The sequence below is a fragment of the Ceratotherium simum genome, chromosome 7, assembly GCF_057802395.1.
Source record: "Ceratotherium simum simum isolate JZ-2026a chromosome 7, ASM5780239v1, whole genome shotgun sequence".
Classification (NCBI taxonomy): Eukaryota; Metazoa; Chordata; class Mammalia; order Perissodactyla; family Rhinocerotidae; genus Ceratotherium; species Ceratotherium simum.
The window spans coordinates 21255919-21265073 of NC_141906.1; the positions used below are offsets into that span (position 1 = coordinate 21255919).

General features: G+C 36.9%; 1 protein-coding gene across 12 annotated transcripts in view; it reads left to right on the forward strand.

Moving 5' to 3' along the window:
* RIC3 (RIC3 acetylcholine receptor chaperone) overlaps positions 1-9155 on the forward strand; it is a 50950-nt gene that overhangs the window by 36414 nt on the left and 5381 nt on the right. The gene's annotated exons all lie outside the window — the stretch shown is intronic.

A 9155-nucleotide genomic window follows, 5' to 3' on the forward strand; every position in this document is an offset into this window, starting at 1 on the left:
AAATCAGGGAGCATGATGCCTCCAGCTTTGTTCTTCTTTCTCAAGATTGCTTTGGCTATTTGGTGTCTTTTGTGGTTCCATACAAATTTTAGGATTGTTCTATTTCTGTGAAAAATTCCATTGGAATTTTGATAGGAATTTCATTGAATATGTATGTATATTGCTTTGGGTAGTATGGACATTTTAACAATATTAATTATTCCAATCCATGAGCATGGAATATCTTCCCATTTATTTGTGTCTTCTTTAATTTCTTTCGTTAATGTCTTATAGTTTCAAGATATAGATCTTTCACCTCCTTGTTCAAATTTATTCCTAGGTATTTTATTCTTTTTGATGCAATTATAAATGGGAGTGTTTTCTTAATTTCTCTTTCTGATAGTTATTAGTGTAAAGAAACACAACAGATTTTGGAGTATTGATTTTGTATCCTGCAACTTTACTGAATTTGTTTATTCTAACAGTTTTCTGATAGAGACTTTAGGGTTTTCTATATATAGTATCATGTCATCTGCAAACAGTGACAGTTTTACTTTTTCCTTTCCATTTTGGACGCCTTTTATTTCTTTTTCTTGCCTAATTGCTCTGGCTAAGACTTCCAATACTGTGTTGAATTAAAGGGGTGAGAGTGTACATCCTTGTTGCTGATCTTAGAGGAAAAGCTTTTAGCTTTTCACTGATGAGTATGATATTAGCTGTGGGCTTGTCATATATGGCTTTTGTTGTGTTGAGGTATGTTCCCTCTATATCCACTTGTTCAGAGTTTTTATCGTAAATAGATGTTGAATTTTGTCAAATTCTTTTTATGTATCTGTTGAGATGATCATATGATTTTTATCCTTCATTTTGTTAATGTGTTGTATCTGTCACATTGACTGATGTGCAGATTTCAAACTATTCTTGCATCCCTGGAATAAATCCCACTTGATCCTAGTGTATGATCCTTTTAATGTATTGTTGAATTCAGTTTGCTAATATTTTGTTGAGGATTTTTGCATCTGTGTTCATTAGGGTTATTGGCCTGTAATTTTTTTGTGTGTGTGGCATCCTTGTCTGGTTTTGGTATCAGGGTAATGCTGGCCTTGTAAAATGTGATTGGAAGAGATCTCCCTCTTCTGTTTTTTGGAGGAGTTTGAGAAGGATTGGTATTAATTCCTCTTTGAATGTTTGGTAGAATTCACCAGTGAACCTGTCTGGTCCTGGACTTCTGTTTCTTAGAATGTTTTTTATTACTGATTCAATCTCCTTGCTAGTAATAGGTCTGTTCAGATTTTCTATTTCATCCTGATTCAGTCTTGGTAGGTTGTACGCTTCTAGGGATTTAATCCATTCTTTTTCTGGTTTCTCAAGGTGGAAGCTTAGATCCCTAATCTGTTTTTTGGCCATTATTTCATTAATGACCTTTCTGTCTCCCTATTTCTCTTTCCCCTCCTTCTGGTTCTCCATTTGCACATGGGTTATACCTTTGATATTGCCCCACAGGTCATGTATGGTCTGTTCTTTCTTTTCAGTCTCTTTCATGCCATACTTAATTTTGGATAATTTTTCTTGCTATGTCTTCAAGTTTATTGATCTTTTCTTCTGCAGTATATAATCTGCTCTTATTCTCATTCAATGTATTTTTAATTTCAGATATTGTCATCTGTAGAAGTTCCATTTGGGTCTTTTTATATCTTTCATATATTCTTCTACCTTCTTAAAAGGATGAGATGCATTTATAACAGCTTCTTAACAGTCTTGGCTGCTGATCTTATCATTTGTGCCATTTCTGGGTTTGTTTCTAGTGATTAATGTTTGTTGTTAGCGCCATTGAGTCAATTTTGACTCCTAGCATCCATGTGTACAGCAGAGCAGAAGCCTGCCTGGTGTTTTTGTACCATCCTCTTACCTTCTGGCGCTGTATCAGACAGTGCTCTGCTGCTATTCATAGGGTTTTCACGGCCAATGTTTTTGGAAGTGGGTGGCCTGGTCCTTCCTCCTAGTCTGTCGTAGTCTAGAAGCTCCACTAAAACCTGTCCATCATGGGTGACCTGGCTGGTATTTGAAATAGCTCTCAGCATCACAGCAGCATGTGGCAACCACGTATGACTACCAACAGACAGGTGATGTGGTTCCCTGACCAGGAAACAAACTCAGTTCGTGGCAGTGAGAGTGTCGAATCTTAACCACTAGACCACCACCAGGATCTGGTCTAGTGGTCTAGTGATTCTCCTTGTTACAGGTCCTAATTTCCTCACCTTTTTGCATGCCTGGTAAATTTTGATTGGATGGTAGATATTGCAAATTTTACATTGTTGGATACTGAATTTTGTTTTGTACTTTAACTAGTGTTGGACTTCTTTCTGATGCACAGTTAAGTTACCAGAAATGAGTTGGATCCCTTTGAGGCTTGTTTTTAAGATTTGTTAGGGTGGGTCCAGAGCAGCTTTTACTCTGTGGCTAATTTAGCCCCACTAGTAAGGCAGTACCCTTCTCAGGACTCTACCTGATGCTCCACAAGGTCTTTCCACTCTGGCTAGTAGGAACATGAACTATTCCCAGCTATCTGTGAGCTCCAGAAATTTTTAGGCCTAATGCTTTCAGTGGTTCTTTTCCTGACCTTGGGTAGTTCTTTCCCATAAATGCACAGATCAGAACTCAGGTAAAAACATGAAGAGTTCCCTCTGAAGATCTCTGGAGCTCTTTCTCTATGAAGCTCTTTTCTTTCCAGTATTCTTCCCCGTAAATTCCAGCTGCCCCGGCCTCCCTGAACTCTACTCTGTCTTCCCAACTCAGTGAGACCACTGGGCTCTGTTTCCCTTTTCTCAGGATCATGCTACACTACCTATTATGTAAGGTTTGAAAATTGGTGCTTCTTATGTTTCTTTTGCTTTTCTAGTTGTTTAATCAGAGGAGTCTCCATGCTTCCATTATTGCCAGAGCAGAAGTAAAAGCCTGCACATTTAATAGCAAAATAATTCCAGATATACTAAATAGTTAAGGATGAAGGAGAAGAACCTTAAAAACTAGAAAAATGGTTGTGAATATGTACTGGCTTTTCAGCCAGGAAAAGACTTCTTGAGCATAAAAGCAATGCAAGATCCATTCATAATAAAAACTCTCAGAAAAATAGGAATAGAGGGGAATTTCCTCAACTTGATAAAGAGAATCTACAAAACCCTACAGCTAACATTACATTTAATGTGAAAAAGGAATGCTTTCCCCTTAAGATTGGGAACAGGCAAGGATGAGTACTCTTATGCATGCAGCATAGTGCTGAAAGTTCTAGGTAGTGCAGTAAGGCAAGTAAAGGAAATACAAGGCGTACAGATTAAAAAGGAGGAAATAAAACTGCCCCTGTTTGCAGATTAATGATTGCCTATGTAGAAAACCATGAGGAATCTATTTTAAAAAAACTCCTAGAACTAATAAGTGAGTTCAGCAGAGTTGTAGAATATCAGATAAACATACAAAAATCAATTGTATTTCTGTATACTAGCAGTGAACACGTTGACATCAAAATTTAAAATATTTACTCATTCAAAAAAAATGAAAGACAGGTATAAAGTGTAAAACAAAACATGTAAAATAAAACATGTACAGGACTTGTGTGCTGAAAACTGTACAACACTGATGAAAGAAATCAAAGAAAGGCTAAATAAATGGGGCGACAAGTCATGTTCATAGATTGGAAGACTCAACATAGTACAAATATCAGTTCTTCCCAAATTGACAAACAGGGTTCACGCAGTCCCTATCAAAACCTCAGCAAGATGTTTTGTAGATACAGATAAGAGTATTTTAAAATGTATATGGAGAGGCAGAGGAAATAGAATAGCTAAACAATTTTGAAAAAGAAAAAGTGGGAGGAATCAGGCTACCTGATTCCAAGACATATTATATTAGTTACAGTAATCAAGACAGTGTAGTACTGGTACAGGAATAGACACATAGATCAAAGGAACAGAATAGAGAACCCATAAATAGACCCATATAGATATGCACAACTGATTTTTGACAAAGGTACAAAAGCAATTCAATAGAGGAAAGATAGCCTTTTTAAACACGTGGTGCTGGAGCAATTGGATATCCATAGCAAAAAAATAAAATAAACCTCAACCTAAGTTCTATATGTTGTACAAAAATTAACTAAAAATAGATCATGGACATAAATTTAAATTGTACAGCTATAAACCTTTTAGAAAATCTTTAAGATCTACAGTTAGACAAAGAGTTCTTAGACTTGTAGTAGCCCGAAACTGCAACAAACATCCTTCAGCAGGTGAATGGGTAAACAGACTGTGGTCCATCGATACTGTGGGATACTACTCAGCAATGAAAAGGAACAGACTATTGATACATGCAATGACTTAGATGAATTTCCAGATAATTATGCTGAGTAAGGAAAAAAGCTAATCCCAAAAGGATACATGTTATTTATATAACATTCTTGAAATGGCAAAATGATAGAAATCAAGAACAGATTAGTAGTTGCCAGAGGTTAAGGGTTAAATGGGGGCAGGAGGGAGTAGGTGTGGGCATAAAAGGGCAACATAAGGGATCCTGTGGTGATAGAAATGTTCTATCCATATTGACTCTATCAGTATTAATATCCTGGTTGTGATATTGTAGTATAGTTTTGCAAGATGTTACCACTGGGAGAAACTAGGTAAAAGGTACATGGGATTTCTGTATTATTTTTTATAACTACATGTGAATCTACAATTATCTCAAAATAAAAAGATGAGTTTTTTTAAAAGCAGTGTAAGAAATTGAAAGGGGAAGGATAGTGTAACTTGAATACATAAAACTTTTACCTTCTGTAGATCAGAGAATACCGCAAAGTTTAAAAGCCACCACTAAACTGGAAAAATATTTGTAACAAATATGACTGGAAAGAAGTTAATATCTTTAATATATAAAAAGTTCTGTAACTAATTTAGAAAACACTGATATCCTCCTATATAAGCAGTGCACAAAAGAAAAAAAAATGCGACTGGCTACAAAACATGAAAAAGTATTTCAGTCTCACTAGTAATCAAGGAAATGAAAATTGGAATTCCTTTTGCCTCCAAATTGCGAATCTTCATTATATAACCTTGTTCCCAAATAAGGTAAAATCTTTATCACATTTATTTGCTACCTGCCTCTTGAGGTGTTGTTGAAATTATGTGGAATTTCATCTACAAGTGTTAACTTTTTTTTTTTTTTAATTTTTGTTTATTGCAGTAACATTGGTTTATAACATTGTAAAAATTTCAGGTGTACATCATTGTACTTCTATTTCTGCATAGATTACATCATGTTAGCCTTTTCTGTTTTAAGTATTTCTTAGCAATGGCATTAAATTTCTAATCACATTATCAATAATTATTTTACATTGATAATTCTTACTGAGTCATTGTTCACCATTTTCTTATATATAGTATCTTCTTTCTTGAATTTAAATCTTTGATTAATTTTTGTTATTTGTCAGAATATTTCCTTAAGTACCCCACTGCCCCCATATAGAGTGGGGTACTTTCTGTATTTGGACATCTACAAGATCATTTTTCACTTTTATACAAATTATTGTTTGGCTGGTATAAAATTATGTGATCATGCCATTTTCCCTTATAAATCTGAATACATTGCTTCATCCTCTACTTTCATTTGATCTTGAAAATGAGAAATCTTATCCCAGTCTGATTCTTTTTCTCAGTAGACAACCTGTTTTTAGTTAGTTAACTAGTTTGTTTGTTTTCTGTCTGGAAATTTGTATTCTTTTTATACTTAAACTTTTTAATTTGGGCAGGTTCATTGGCATATTTCTGAGTATATATGAATATGTGGATTTTTCATAGTATTTTTGCCTGGCATTTAGAGAGTCTTTTCCATCTGAAGACTCAAGTCTTTCTTCAGCTAAAGGATATTTTCTTTTATAATTTCTTTGGTTATTGCTTCCATTTAACGTATGCTGCTCTCTCATTCTAGAATTCTAGTAATTCTGAGATTGGATATCCTGGATCAGTCTTCCGTGCAGCTTATCTTTTTTCTCATAATTTCTGTTTCTTTGTCATGTTTATTTTTGTCCTAGGAGAATTCCTCAACTTGGACTTCTTTTTTATTTTTTTGCTGGGAAAGATTCCCCCTGAGCTAACATCTGTTGCCAATCTTCCTCTTTTTTTTTCCCCTCCTCCTCAAAGCCCCAGTACATGGTTGTATATTCTAGTTGTAAGTCTTTCTAGTTCTTCTGTGTGAGCTGCCCCCACAGCATGGCTACTGACAGACAAGTGGTGTGGTTCCATGCCCAGGAACTGAACTCAGCTGCCGAAGCAGAGCATGCAGAACTTGAACCGTTAGCCCATCAGGGCTGGCTCAACCTGGACTTGTAATGTACTAATTTGGTTTTCAGCCATGTCGATTTCAATGTGCTATTTTCTTCCTCTATTAAGTTTAAATGTTTTTTATAATTATGACTTTCTGTTTCTAATAGCTCTGTCTTATTTCCTGTTTGCTTCTTTTTTAGAAAAAATATTGAAGCTTGGTTGGTTTTATCAATGCAATATCCTTTTGAATGTTACTGGAAGTATCAATTTTAAGTTGACTACCATTAACTCCTATTTCCTGCATTAACTTTTTTAGGGGCTCTTTACATAGTTTGCTTACTTTGGTTCCCCTGTTTGAGCTGCTGATTTCCTCATAAGACCAGTGAGTTTTTGTTGCTTGCTCTTTTTTTTTTTTTTGCTGAGGAGGATTGGCCCTGAGCTAACATCTGTTGCCAATCTTCCTCTTTTTGCTTGAGGAAGATTGTTGCTGAGCTAACATCTATGCCAGTCTTCCTCTACTTTGTATGTGGGAACACTGCCACAGCATGGCTTGATGAGTGGTGTGTAGGTCCATGCCTGGGATCCGAACCCATGAACCCCAGGCCACTGAAGCAGAGCGCACAAACTTAAACACTACACCACCAGGCCAGCCCCCTGTTGCTTGCTCGTATTTTTAATGAAGTTCTTGAGTAACCAGTAATGTTGGCTGATATGGGCTACCTCACCAATTGTGAGAGTCACTATATGATTTTCCTCAGCAAGCCTCCCCCTTTTAAAACAAAGCAGATAGCCGTGCAAGTCCAAAGGTAAGCATTGTTCTTGGTGTGGGGAGAAGGCAAGAACATGCCAGAAAATGGACTTCTCTTAAGCTTTCAGTGGCTGGGAGCTTAGTAGCAAGTAAGCTTCCCCAGCCCCTGCCCTTTTCAGGCTGTGAGGGCCTTGGGTAGCTGAGCTCCATTTTACCTAACATTCCATCTACAGTAAGTTAAGCCTGGGAATTAAGACTGTATTGACAAGATTCTTAACATCCTACTGTCAGTGAAGGTGAGGATGTTATAAGATGGACAGTTTTTTACATCACTGGTAGGACTAAAAATTTTTACCATTCTTCTGGAAAGTAATTTGGCAGAGTATAAAAAAAAGCTTTTAAAATGTTCATTCCCTTTGGTCTAGTTTTCATATTTCTAGAAGTATATCTTAAAGAAATAGGGAAGTGGACATGGATTTATATTCAGGGATCTTAACTGCTATGTTACTTTTAATAAAGGAAAGTTGGAAAGAATCTAAATGATGTACAGAAGAGGCGTGGTAAATCATGTCAGTTACGTAGCTGTGTGATGGCGTATTTTGCAGCCAACTTTAAAATGCCTAATGACATGGAGAAATGCTTCTGGTATGTTGAATGAAAAAAATTAGGGCACAACATTTTATACACAGTATGATCCTTCTTTATGAAAAAAGAAAAAGAGAAAAATATATGTTTATAGATGATAAAAAGGCTGGAAATAATACCACAAATTACTATCAGTGGTGGGATTCTAGGTAATTTATGTTTTCTTTTTAAAACTTGTCTGTATTTTTCAAATTTTCTACACTAAGTCTGGATGACTTTTATAATTAGAAAAAAACAATAAATGTTATAAAAATGCCTCTCCACACTCTACACGGCACTAAAAAAGACCCCTGCCTTTCAGAATTTGTAGGCAAAACGTGGTTTATGTTGGGGTTGAATTTGCCAATTACCATCATGTGCAAATGGGTTTTGAATTCTCCAGCTTTTTACATTGTGTAGTGAGCACGGCTGCTGTTGCCAGTACTGGCATATGAGCTCCAGCACGGCCCATCTGCTGCTCAGGCGCGGCTTGGCTGACACAGATTTATTTCATTTCATTCTTTAATTTGGCAACACTTGCTCTTTTCTCATTATCATAGCTGGGATTCAGTACCAGTATTACTCATTTTGTTTACCAGTTTGTTGTTTTCTTTTGTTCCATTTTGCGAGGACGAAGAAGCCAGCAATGAGAGTTCTGTCTTCTGAAAATGCAGTGCTGGTCCTTTGGGATCTTGGGCATGTCTTGCTAAAGTGCTCTCTGTTTCTGACATTTGCAAGCCATTTCAGTTGTTTGGATAAGTAGAAGCTTCCCAGTGTATTTTTCAAAGAGCTCAGCATTCCTTTCCCCCTCCCCCCTCCCCCCTCCCCCCCAGGAAGATTTGGAAATGGTTCCAAATAGAAATTATAAACATTAGCCTTGAGCTGTGCTCTCCCCATCTGGTGTTTGGTACTTTTTTTTTTTTTTTTTTTTCTGAAGGCTCATATTGTTTGTTTAATCTTCATCACTACTGCAGAAGCGGGAGGTGTGAGACTTACACTCTGCCCCAAGCACCCTGCACTTAAGAAGAGATTTTCATCTGAATTGGTTTGTATTTCAAAGAGCACTGGGATAGTCAGCCAGATCCCTAAGAATTTGCTCAAGTGAAACTTTATTTTTTATTTTTTTTTTTTTTTTAAAGATTTTATTTATTCATTTTTTTTCCCCCCAAAGCCCCAGCAGACAGCTGCATGTCATAGGTTCACATCCTTCTAGTTGCTGTACGTGGGACTCGGCCTCGCGCTGGACGGAGAAGTGGTGCCTCGGGGCGCACCCGGGATCCGAACCCGGGCCGCCAGCATCAGAGCGCACGCACTTAACCGCTAAGCCACGGAGCCGGCCCTCAAATGAAACTTTAGAACTGTTAAGAGTCGTCTTAGCGATTTCTTGGATTTGTTGGGATAGGATGACTCCTGCCTGAGAAGCCTCTTTGAGCCTGACACTTCATTTATTTTGAAGAGACATTCTTTGTAAGACTTTGTGCTGCTTTTCTCTCTAG